This window comes from Macaca mulatta, chromosome 18 (genome assembly GCF_049350105.2).
Source record: "Macaca mulatta isolate MMU2019108-1 chromosome 18, T2T-MMU8v2.0, whole genome shotgun sequence".
Lineage (NCBI taxonomy): Eukaryota > Metazoa > Chordata > Mammalia > Primates > Cercopithecidae > Macaca > Macaca mulatta.
This window is the reverse complement of record NC_133423.1, coordinates 77,242,498-77,256,095: the sequence shown is the minus strand read 5'-3', so window position 1 is coordinate 77,256,095 and position 13,598 is coordinate 77,242,498. Positions and strand designations below refer to the sequence as shown.

Below are 13,598 nucleotides of genomic sequence, written 5' to 3'. Positions count from 1 at the left end.
TCTGTTTTGTGACAGTTTTCCTACCAAATGCCCACTGTCATACACACCCACTACCCTGTCCTGAGACTTGCTTTCTTCCAGAGAAATTCCAGAGCCTCTTACCTTTTCCACTCATTTTCTATTTCCTGCCTCTATTTCCTTTTCTCTCTTTCTTATTCATTTGGAGTTAATTCTATAAAAGAATAGAAAACTAGTGTGAAGTTATGTTGCAGAATATGCCCAGGTTTTAAGTATTTGACAGTATCCGTATGAGCAGATGTTGCTTTTAAAGAAAAATAATATAAGTAAATATGTAAGCCTTTGCTTCTTTTTCTATCCTTATCAATTGGTAAATAATGTATAGATACATTATTTATATTGGTGATATATAAAAATATATAAATTAAGACTGAAAGAATTAATATCAAATTTGTTCAAATACACAAATATATAAACAAACATCATAGAAAAGTTTATTATAAAGAGAAAAGATTAAGTCATATAATACATGAAGCAAGAAAAAATTTGTTTGAATAAAGGGTCTAAGTGTAATACAGGAAGTCCATGCTTTCTCAGGCAATCCTGGAAACTAGTGCCTAAAACATTTTTAACTGAATCAAAGGAAATGCCACCATAATAGTGATAAGCACTCCTAAATCACATACATGAATATAAATGTGATATGCATAAATCTATTAACACTTAAAAGAAAAAAATATAGCATCCATTAAACAAAAGAAAGACATGAAGACTGCTTGGTGACTTGTGAAAATCTGTGGGACTCAGACTGTGAACATGGAGCTGGACCTGGAGGAGACGTCTTAGTGCTAACAGTGTCCAGTCTGCACGGATCTGCAGCAACTCAATTCTTGCCGCCTCAGAGGAAAGAATTCGTTCCAGGGCATAAGGCAGAGTGAGAGACTAAGGCAGAGTGAGAGACCAAGGCAAGTTTTTGAGCAAGAGGGAAATGTTATGAAAAAGTTTTAGAGCAGGAGCAAAAGGAAGTAAAGTGCACTTGGAAGAGGGCCAGGAGGGCAACTTGAGAGAGTCAAGTAAGCCATTTAGGCCTTGCCTTGGGGTTTCTATACATTGGCATAATTCCAGGGGTTGCATTTCTTCTGCCCTTGTTACTGGTGGAGGGAGTCCAGGTTCTTGGTGTCTGGCACAAAGAATTGGACAAAACACACAAAGCAAGGAAAGAATGAAGCAACGAAAGCAGAGATTTACTGAAAATGAAAGCACACTCCACAGGGTGGGAGCAGGCCCAAGCAGAGGGGCTCAAGATCCCCATTACAGAATTTTAGGGGGCCTTAAATACCCTCTAAAGGTTTCCCATTGGTTACTTGGTGTACACCCTATGTAGATGAAGTAGTGGGCAACAATCAGTCTGATTGGTTGTGGAAAGCAATGAATCAGAGGCTGAAGTGAAGTTACAAAGTTACGCTGCTATGCAAACATCTGATTGGTTGCTGTCCACAACTGGTTGCTGTCTACAACCAATCAGAGATACTTTCAATTTTCCATCTTTCATGCAGAAAAGCAGGGCGTCGGGGGTGCAAAGGGAGTAGCCTCTGGTCCTTTTGTTACTTGAGAGTGGAAAGTTGGGGATTTTCTTTTCATTTAGTTCTAGGGAGTCAGGGTGAATTGGCCTTAGGTTTCCTGCCTCTAGACCCTATTCTCCTGCGTCACCCCGATTCTTCATTGGAGTGGACTGTCCACATGTGCAGTGGCCTGCCAGCACTTGGGAGGGACCATGATATGGTTTGGCTGTATCCTCACACAAATCTCAACTTGAATTGTATCTCCCAGAATTCCCACATGTTGTGGGAGGGACCCAGGGGGAGGTCATTGAATCATGGGGCCCAGTATTTCCCGTGCTATTCTTGTGATAGTGAATAAGTCTCACGAGATCTGATGGGTTTATCAGGGGTTTCCACTTTTGCTTCTTCCTCATTTTCCCTTCCTGCCACCATCTAAGAAGTGCCTTTCACCTCGCACCATGATTCTGAGGCTTCCCCAGCCACGTGGAACTGGAAGTCCAATTAAATCTCTTTTTCCTTCCCAGTCCACTGTATGTCTTTATCAGCAGTGTGAAAACAGAATAATACAGTACAATTGGTACCAGTAGAGTGGGGCACTGCTGAAAAGGTACAAGAAAAATGTGGAAGCACCTTTGGAACTGTGTAAAGGGTGGAGGCTGGAACAGTTTGGAGGGCTCAGAAGAAGACAGGAAAATGTGGGGAAGTTTGGAACCTCCTAGAGACTTGTCAAATGGTTTTGACAAAAATGCTGATAGTGATATGAACAATAAGGCTGAGACGGTCTCAGATGGACATGAGGAACTTGTTGGGAACTGGAGCGAAGGTGACCCTTGTTGTGTTTTAGCGAAGAGACTGGAAGCATTTTGCCCCTACCCTAGAGATCTGTGAAACTTTGAACTTGAGAAAGATGATTTAGGGTATCTGGTGGAAGAAATTTCTAAGCAGCAAAGCATTCAAAAGTTGACTTGGGTGCTGTTAAAAGCGTTCCATTTTAAAAGGAAAACAGAGCATAAAAGTTCAGAAAATTCGCAGCCTGATGGTGCAGTAGAAAAGAAAAACCCATTTTTTGAGGAGAAATTCAAGCCAGCTTCAGAAATTTGCATAAGTAGCAAGGAGCCTAATGATAATCCCTAAGACCATGGGGAAAATGTCTCCAGGCCATGTCAGAGACCGTTGTGGCACCCTCTCCCATCACAAGCCTGGAGGCCCAGGAGGAAACAGTGGTTTTGTGGGCTGGACCCAGGGTCCCTGTGCTGTGTGCAGCCTAGAGTCTTGGTACCCTGTGTCCCAGCTGCTCCAGCGGTGACTGAAAGGAGCCAACATAAATCTGGGACTATGGCTTCAGAGGGTGGAAGCCCCAAGCCTTGGCAGCTTCCAGATGGTGTTGAGCTTGTGAGTACATGGAAGTCAAGATTGAGGTTTGGGAACCTCCGCGTAGATTTCAGAAGATGTATGAAAACGCCTGGATGCCCAGGCAAAAGTTTGCTGCAGGGGTGGGGCTCTTATAGAGAACCTCTGCTAGGGCATTGTGGAAGGGAAATATGGGGTCAGAGCCCCCACACAGAGTCCCTACTGGGGCACTGCCTAGTGGAACTGTGAGAAGAGGGCCACTGTCCTCCAGACCCCAGAATGATAGATCCACTGACAGCTTGTACCATACACCTGGAAAAGCTGCAGGCAGTCAACACCAGCCAATGAAAGCAGCCAGGAGGGAGGCTGTACCCTGCAAAGCCACAGGGGTGGAGCTGCCCAAGACCATGGGAATCCACCTGTTGCATCAGTGTGGCTTGGATGTGAGACTTGGAATCAAAGGAGATCATTTGAGAGCTTTAAAATTTGACTGCCCTGCTGGATTTCAGACTTGCATGGGCCCTGTAACCCCTTTGTTTTGGCCAATTTCTTCCATTTGGAACCGTTGTATTTACCCAATACCTGTACCCCCATTGTGTCTAGAAGTAACTAGCTTGCTTTTGATTTTATAGGCTCATAAGCGGAAAGGACTTGCTGTGTCTCAGATGAGACTTTGGACTGTGGACTTTTGGGTTAATGCTGAAATGAGTTAAGACTTTGGGGAACTGTTGGGAAGGCATGATTGGTTTTGAAATGTGAGGACATGAAATTTGGAGGGGTCAGGGGTGGAATGATATGGTTTGGCTGTGTCCCCTGTGAAATCTCAACTTGAATTGTATCTCTCAGAATTCCCACCGTGTTGTGGGAAGGACCCAGGGGGAAGTAATAGAATCATGGGGGCTGGTCTTTCCCATGCTATTCGTGTGATAGTGAACAAGTCTCAGGAGATCTGATGGGTGATGGGTTTATGAGGGGTTTCTGCTTTTGCTTCTTCCTCATTTTCTCTTGCTCCCACCATGTAAGAAGTGCCTTTCACCCTCCGCCGTGAGTATGAGGCCTCCCCAGCCATGTGGAACTGTAAGTCCAATTAAACCTCTTTTTTCTTCCCAGTCTCAGGTATGTCTTTATCAGCAGTGTGAAAATGGACTAATACAGGCCATATGCACAGTGCGTTTACTGAAGTTGTGTACATGCTCATTTGAGGCGTTTTCCCCTTACCAGTCGAATGTTCCTAGAGGAAGGTCACGTACCAGTTAAACTCCGCCATTTTGCCTCTTAGCAAACATGCTTGGGTCCACTCACCCAGCTCCTGAGATGTTATCAGGGAGCTGCTGATCACCAGTTTCAGGTGTTTCTTCTCTATTGGGAGGGTGCCTCTTCCTGGCACCAGCTGTGACCAATTATTATTTTAGATAGACAGTTTAACAACCACCTGACCATCACCTGATGGTAGCCTGGCATTCCTGGGGTAGGGGGCCTCTCCTGCCTTGCTCATGTCTGCCTATCTGCCTCCATTTTTTTTTTCACAATCTGTTCAATGTCTTGTACCTACTGTAATATTAGTGCTCTGTGAGGGGAGGAGGAAACGAGGAAAAAGGAAGGATGAGGGACAGAAGGGGAGAGGAGGGGAGAAACCCATGATTGGGAGGGTGCCCTGTATTAGCGAGGACTCTGCTGGAGTTGATGGAGCCACTTCCTAGACAGCACTAGGAACATATAGCTATGGAGATCGTCTTCCTCAGGCCTTCTGTTTGTGTGTGTGGGGAGTGTGTGTGTGTGTGTGTGCGTGTGTGATCTAGAGCTGTAACACCCCACTATGGTACTCGCTAGTCACCTGCCTCTGTGTTCCTCAGGCACGCTTGGCAATATTTCAGATGCTCAGCAGCCCTTGTGACTAGTGGCTACCGTATTGGACAGCAAAGGTATGGAACATGTCCATCATCCCCGAGAGTTCTGTCAGACAGCCCTGAGAGGGTCTGGCGCACTGTGGCCTCTCGTCGTAGCATTTTGAGCGCAGGTACTTCTGTGAAGTGACTGGCCGTCTTAATGCCTCCTTCAAAACTGGAATCATTATCCCCAAAGTTAGTCACACCACGGTATTGCAATTTATCTTCTCTGAAGATGCCGCTCCTGTGGAGCTGGTGCTAACATGACACCGACCGTTCCTGGACTGCTCTTTAAGGTAGCGGAGCATCTCACACAAGCCTCTCCTTCCACTTCAGCAAAGCCGGCTTGCCTCCTGCGCTGGGCCTGTGTGTTTCTGACTGACCTCTCCCTACTGGATTCTGAGAAGGCTGTGGACAGAGACTCCATGGTTCTGCTGCCCTTTGTTCCAGCAGCTTCTCTGAACTTTCTCCCATCTGACATAATGTAAATGGGGTCTAATTGATGTTCTTCTCTGTATTATCTAATTATCAGGAGAATATTTGACTTAAGTTTCTCTACTAAAGTAGATAAGTAGCCTCTAAGGTTGGCCTCAGAATTTCTGAATGAACGAGAAGAATATAAAAATAGAGAAGGGTTTAAAGAAAAGCATTCTATGAAGTTTAGAGAAAAAAATGAAATATTGAAAGTGTGATAGTGAGAAGAATGGGACATTTTTAGGGACACAGCAGGCCTGAGAGGTGATCCTGTCTCCAGGCCTCACACATGTGCAGGGCTGCCGGTGTGATGAATTCTTTCAGCTCTTCTCCAGTGCCAGACCTCATTATTAGAGAGCACTCAAGTAAGAGCAAGGTCCCCAAAAGCTTCATGATTCCAGGGTCTCAGAAATGAAAATGAAAAGAACAAGTACCTGCAGCTAGCATCTATCTAGAATGGAAAACATGAAAATTAGAGAACTGGATGTTTCTTGACCTTGCGTTTTTGTTGGGGAGTTATAAAGCATGTAAACCATCAGATAAATACATTTTAACTTACCTGTGAAAGGCAATGCAAACAAATTTTATTATATTAAATGCTATTTTGTCTTAATACAAGGAATTCAAAATTCCTTGTCTTCAAGGCATGAGGATAAATCTTTGATGGAATTACTGTTGGCTGAAAGGGTGTCGTTGGAGAGTGCGGATCATGAGTAATGTAGGTTAGCTCTAGGAAATGCTGGGCATGTCTCTCTTGCTTTAATCATTTCATCATTGTTTTTTACCCAGTTAATCAATTTACAAATGTAACTATGTATACAAGTTAAGAATTTACTAAAATCCTCTTGCAATTAACTGTAAAAAATTGATACCATTCATAATCCCTGCATTTTTCTTATATTTTTACTGTTATTGTAGTCTAAATTTTACATAGCTCTAAAAGATTGAAAGTATTGTTCTTCAGTACTTACCTTGGGCAGTATCTTTTGAGAATACTATATACACGCACTTGCACACACACACACACACACACACACGTGCATGCATGCTAGAAATTTTCCATAAAACACCTGAAGTTATCATTATACATTTTGTTCTTTTATGTCAGAGATGGTAAGCAAGAGATAAAATTTTTAAATCTTTGCTGTATTCTCCCAGATTCCTAGATGTGCTATTAATATAATCATCATTTCTAGCTGGAGTTTCCTAATGAATTTAAATGAGTAACACTTGAATATTCCAAAATAAAAGGTTTTTTCCTCTTGTCATAGGTATGTCCCTTTAGCAGGGAGGCGTCATTTTACAAGGCACTTCTTGCAGTCTCTAGTCCAGAAGATTCTTAGGCAAATATTCTTATATTTAAGAAAAAGAAGAAGAAAAGAAAAAACAAAACAAAAGAGCAAGCCCCTCCAGTTTGGCTAGGACCAGTATAAAACAACTTGATTGACTCCTGCTTCCAAAGCCTGGGGGAAAGCATGAAAATGTAGTGCTCCACTTTAAGGAAGGTGGCGATTTCAGCTGCTTTTCTAGAAAATGCTCCCAGGCAGTGGAGTGCTTGCAAGTAAAATGTTGTTTTTACCATTTCAAATCAGAATTTCTGATTCTGATATTGAAGCCTTGGTGTTTTGAAAGGAAGTAAACAGTATTCTTAAAATAAGTTGTCAGCATCTTATTTTCTACAGCTGACAAGGAGGACAATGACATCAAGATATCAGTAACAACATTTGAAAATAATACCTCACTTTAATAGATGAGGTGGACCCTGGGTGTCCTTTTTAGATGGATGTTAGATAGGTTTATTTTAGCTTTTATTAAAATAGTCAGGGGTGTTAGCAATAATACTCAAACTTGTATGGAATTCATGTAGAATATGGATAAATTATTTGAAATAAATTGCATCAGTTCTTATCTGTATGAAAATAGGACTTTGGGCACACAATTATCACACAATTTACATTTTATTTGCATGAATTTACATAGGGAATAAAGTGAAGTAGGTGTATTTGTTAACATAGGAATATTTAGAGATGACAATATTGGGACTACAAGATGTAAATTTGCTTTTGAGCCAAGGTCCAGGATTAGATATGAAATTTTTTTTTTCCCCAGATGAGTAGAACACAGTCTCCAGAAGACTTGATCTAACTCTGTGTCGTAAAACATACACAGGTAATTTATTTAGGAACCAATAATTATATTATTTACTTTGAGAGCCAGATATTGTTACAATGTGAAGGCCTCTTGCCCCAGAACTCCTGTGTGGGACACAGGGCACAGCATATGTGGCTGAAGTGTCAAACCTTAAACAATGCAAAGAAATAGAAGAGGAGCATTTGCTGCTCAGAAGTGGGGGTTGGGGGTATCAGATAAATCTAAGATATTTTTGGGTGCTCTTAGTGGAAACTTATAGGAGAACTCACCCTCTATTCAGGGTTTACCTGGAATTGTTCTGTCGGCTCAAAAATAATGATGGAAATTATTTTAGATGTTTTCTTCTTTTCACATCTGTTCCCCTTTGTGAGTGAGTGTGTGTGTGTGGCAGGTGGGGGGTGTCAGTCTCACTAGTCATGTTCAAGGCCTGGAACTCACCAGAACTGGACGTCCAGACTGACCACTCACTCTGTAGTATGAGGCACATCGCCCCACTATTCCTAACTTTATTTCTTCATCTGTAAATGAGAGCTCTTTGCACTACAAAAGATTCAATTTTTTGATGAGACTCAAACAGACATAGTCTTTATTCACTATAGGGTATAATACCATGTTTTGGAAAGTATAATGGCAGAAAATATAATGAGAAATAAAATCATATAAGGAGACTTTACTCATTTCAGAGAGTGATGGAGTAAACAGGCAAAACAGATATAAGAATATACAGAATCTGAATAACATGATTTAAGAAAAGGAGGAAGAGTGGCTAAAGATACACATCAAGTTGAAAACAGAATAAATCTACCCAAAAGCACTTTTCAAAACTCTACTGTTAAGCCATACACAGCTCAGTGAATTCTCAAAACAAAACATCAAACCTATTCTTTGATCAAAATGCAATGAAATAAGAAATTGTTGAAAAAAAATCCAGTCACCTAGAACAAATGCAAAAACATTTATAACTATCACTTAAGCAATCATGGGATCAAAGGAGAACCCAGACCTGAATCTCAGAAAATCTAGACTGAGTATAATGAGAACACTGAAGAGATAAACTTTTAGGATATCATAGTACATATGTTCAGAAAGAAATCTATACCTTACTCAGTAAGAAAGAATGAAAGAGAACTAATTCAACTTTCAACTCAAAAAGTTATACAAATTTTTAAAAATGATTACAAAGGGAAAGAAATATCAAACTGAATGATTAAATGAGTGAATTGGAACACACACACACACACACACACACACACACACACACACACACACACACTTCCAGTAAATTGTTAAGAGTATCCATGCATTGATATTTTGGAACAAAACAATAATACTACAACAGTAAAACAATAAGTACATGTATAGCTGATAAACTGTTTTGGACGGTCCAGGCATTATTCTGAGACTTAAGACACCCGTTCTGGAAGGAACTAGAGGTGCAGCTCTTGGAATTCTTGTTCTGTTGCTCTGACTTTACATGTAATGGTTGGTTTTGCATCATTGACCTTCTTTTTAATGGAAGCCTGTGAGAACCCCTTCGGGCCCCTGATCTCTTAGGCATGTATCTCTTGTCATCCTTGGAAGTAGCCTTTCCCATTCAAGGAAAACATTTCCTCAGCCATCCTCCTACCTGTTGGATTGGCTTTGACTGAACACCCTCTGGTTGTATCACAATGTGACCTAAAAATACAAACTTCTCCATCTGGCTTTTGACTCAGCTACAGTCAGACACATCAGAGTCCATTAATCATCCTCTCACCCCACAGATAGCCCTCTGCCCTTCTTCCATCTGAACTGCTTTCTCTCCAGACCTGCTGCACAGCTGCCTTCCAGGTCTTTCCTCCATCTTGGAATTCCCTTTATCTCCCTTTCCTTAGAGCTTCTATTCCTGGCTTGGAGAATTCTTTTCACCAATTTATGTTCTTCATTTCCTGACTTTTTGGGATAGAGTTTGTGGGAGGGAGTTACTTTTCTAACTGAAATAGCTTGTGTGTCTCCTCAGCCATGGGTAGAATTCCAGTTGGAAATCCTTTTCCTTCAGAATATTGAAGGCATCATTCCATGTTATGTTAACCGTTTTGTTGTTGAGGAGTCTGCTTTCGTTCAAATTTAAATCCACCCATGGGATTGTTCCTCTTCCCACACTCCATCATGTCACTCCCTTCCCCTCTGCAAGAACTGCACTTCCCTGGGCATTTTTAGAGATTTTTTATTTATCCCTGGTGACTTGAAATTGGCCTTTTGTCCATTCATTGTTTCATTCCGGAAACTCACCTCTTTTATTTCTGGGAGGTGTTCTCATTTTATTTCTCAATAATACTCTCTTTTCTATTTGCTCTGTTTGCTTTCCTCAGCTGATGCTCAGAACTTTTTCACTCCTTGTCTTTTATTCTCTTTTATGAAATATTTCCTCAAGTTTGTCTTCTAATCCTTCAGTTGAAGTTTTTGATTATACTGTGTTTTTTTTATTTCAGTTTCTGAGAATACATTCTTGTTTTCTGATTTGCTCTTGATTGTAACCTGTTCTTGCTGGATAGATTGTGTAGCTTTTCTTACCTCTCTGATAATGTTTGGAGTTGTTTTTTCTGCTCCCTGCATTGACTCTTTTTTTCCCCCAATCTTTTTGTTTTGATTTGTTTTTGGTTAGGCTGGTTGACTTCTTCCCATTATATTAAAGGCATTTCTCAAATTCTGGTAGTCTCTGTTTCGTTCACTTTTTAGAGTGAGACACCAAAAAACTCTGGTGTGAGGCTTTGTGTGCACTGCTGGAGTCCACCAATGGTGAACTCCTGGGAGGGGTGGCCGGCAGGGCCCAGGCATGCTGCAGAGGAGCCTCCTCTCTACCACTGTCAGGAGACCTTATCCTTGGAGTAAGAAAGTTACTTCCATTGAAGAAGACTGTTCCAAACTTTTCCTGGTGTGTTTTTATAGCATCCTCTCTATCTGCAGACTCTTGGCTCTCAGCTTATCTGTTTTCTGTCTTCAAAAATGTGTTCACTTTTCTCATCTGCCAGCATCGTGCTTTGTCTTTATGAATTCATACTCTTTTATTCATTTATTGCTATTTTAGTAGGGAGAGAAAGGATTTATTCGCAAGGACAAAGGATGAATTCCATTTTCCAATCTGCTATGTGTTCTCTAACTTATTCTTAAAACTTTGTTTACCTACCAAACAATAATTCAGCTAATAGTTTATGGTTTTATTTCTTATTCTCTCTAGTTGTTCTAAGTCATCGCAATAGCACGGTCGTCGTGTAGAACAGGGGTGTCCATTTTTTTGACTTCTCTGGGCCACACTGGAAGAAGAAGCATTGTCTTGGGCCACGCACAAAATATACTACCACTAACGATAGCTGATGAGCTAAAAGGAATTCATCATTTATAATGTTTTAAGAAAGCTTATGACTTTGTCTTGGACTGCATTCAAAGCCATCTTAGGCCACATGCAGCCCATGGGCCACAAGTTGGACAAGCTTGATATAGAAAGTAAAACTCTCATAAATTTACTTTGTGTTTAGTTTGGCATTGTAAATTTTGTGAATTTACAGTGGCTGATTGAAACACTATGTTCAAAAGGGTTCCCAAAGGCACAGCTTTAATTTTTATGCACAGTACTTCTTAATTTAGTGTCACCTTCAGTTAAAATTTTTATCATGCCGGGAAACCACCTCAGTGACATGTGCTTACATCTATCTGATTCCTTTGTCACTTGGTCTGTCATTTTCCTTGACATCATGTTACCACACAGTGAAATTGAACTGGGTGGAAATTTAAAAATAAACTTGCAGATGTATTTTTACTTTCATAAGCAAAAGGAAAAAGAGTATCTGATTTTAAAGAACCTTTTAATTCTCAGAATGACATGATTAATTACCCAATTTAGTAAAAACATTGACAATGTACCAAAAGATCAGTTACAGGTCTTTAAATCAGTTCTATCCATTACTATAAAATTCTTCAAGGTTAATGTATAGGTCTGATTTTACTGAACTGGGAAATAATTATGTGAGAATTCAATGATTTTTTCTAAATTCTTCAAGAAAAAATTACATATGAAATGCTTAATTTTGTAGCAACTACAGCACTGATTTCCAAAGGTACTATATTATTTGATGCATTCTAAGGATTTTATTAAGTGCGACATTCTAAATTGCATAAATTGCCAAGGTTGTAGGAACTGTATCCTTATGAGGAAAGCAGATACGGCTTTGGTTTATTTCTGTGTGAGAAGAGCAGTACATTGATTAAGGAGAAGCTGAAATGATGAAAGCTGGTAATTTTAAGTCACCTTGAGAACCAAACTCAGAGTAAAATATAAACAAAGAAAATTCATTCTCTTTGAAAAGTTACAAATACTGCAATTATACATTATTTTAAAATGATACCATTTTATTACAAGATTAGTCTACGGTCAATACTGAAAATTTAGACAATAATAAAGAAGCATTTAAAAATAAATAAAAACCACTCATAATCCCGTAATCCAACTACTATGTTATATGCCTTCAATCTGTGTCTTTTTTGTTTTTTTCCACGTATATACCTATAAATTTTTTCATGGGTAGAATCAGACAGAATATACAGATTTTTTTTGTCATTTGTCTTTCAATAAACTATAAAATAGTTTCCCGTGTTGTTAAAAATTCCCGAGTTACATTGAGCACATATTATATTCTTTGGTCCATAAATTTTAATACTGTTGTGTCTTTGGTCTGGATTCTATGTTAGTTAGAAATGACTCTTAGTCCTGTATTTTCCCTTGGCTTCTTCTTTGTCTCACATTAATAGTGCCAAACAAAATTCATGGCTGTGCATGTGGCTGTTGAAAAATTATTTGTCTGTTCTATTTTTAGCCTTACATGGTATTTTATTTAGGTATGCTTTTTGTGAAAAGTATATCTGTAACTGTCTTAAAAAGAAGGCCAGGCACAGTGGCTCACGTGTAATTCCAACACTTTGGGAGGCCAAGGCAGGAGGATTGCTTGAGCCCAGCAGTTCAAGACCAGCCTCGACAGCATAGTAAGACCTCATCTCTGCAAAAAATAAATAACATTAGTGGGGTGTGGTGGTGTGTGCCTGTAGTCCTAGCTACTCAGCAGGCTGAGGGGGAGGATCACCGAAGCCCAGGAGGTCGACGCTGCAGTGAGCCAAGATCACGTCACTATACTCCAGCCTGGGTAACAGAATGAGAACCTGTCTCCAAAAGAACAAAACAGAACAAAAATTATTTTATTAACAAAAATATTTTTTAAAAACAAAGAAAATCCCATCCAATAACCTTTCCCTGTTGATGAGAGAGTTTAACCTATTTGCAATTTTTGTTAAAAGTACAACATAAACTGTATATATGCCAACTTGCTTTATGCCTTAAATATTTTGTATCTTTTGTTGTGTTCTTGCTGCTAGTGGTAGGACAAAGGAGGGGTCCTTCCTTCCTTCCTTCCTTCCTTCCTTCCTTCCTTCCTTCCTTCCTTCCTTCCTTCCTTTTCCACATGTTGTTAATAACTTCTAGTTTAGAAGTAAGGGCATCTATCCACCCAAATGTTTTCCATTATTCTATTGGTTATTCTAATTTTTTTTTCAGATGCATTTCTAAACCTACATTTACTTACTTATCAAAGTCGTTAGAGAACATTAATCTTTGGCTTTCTTTTGGGAAAGAGGAAATGCTAAATATTTATCTTTTTCTTTTCCTAATTCAGTATATCTAGTTGTGTTCATTAGATTTGAGGATACATACCTCACTCTTTTTTCCTTCCATTTTTAAAATGATAGAGATCAACTCGTGGAAAGAAAAGAAAAAAAAAAAGGACCCAAATGAATTTTGCTATTTAAAATTTAAATCTACCATGCACCTTTACTGATTCCAGTGGTAATCTCTTATCCTTTCCAGCCTCAATTTCCTCCTTATTTCTTTACTTAATTTCCTTTATTCCTTGTTCTAGCACACTTCAAGAGTTGTTTTGATTTGTCTAGGTGCCTTCATATTACATTTAAAATCTTTGCATGTAAGAAAACGCATTTCACCCTTGAAAGCAATTTGATGGGAGACAGGTGTTTAAGCCCAGACCTTTTTCTTTCAGAGCTCTGTCCTGTTGCTTGCTATCATCTTCTAGTTTTTACCATGATAACAAAGTCTCCTGCTACCATGTATTGATAGTATACTGCATGTATTGGTGTGTATACTGTATATGTAATTTAAAATGCCCCTATATATGTC

At 39.6% G+C, this 13,598-nt stretch overlaps 1 protein-coding gene across 17 annotated transcripts in view; it reads left to right on the top strand.

Moving 5' to 3' along the window:
- L3MBTL4 (L3MBTL histone methyl-lysine binding protein 4) overlaps positions 1-13,598 on the top strand; it is a 449,613-nt gene that overhangs the window by 268,986 nt on the left and 167,029 nt on the right. The window lies entirely within an intron of this gene.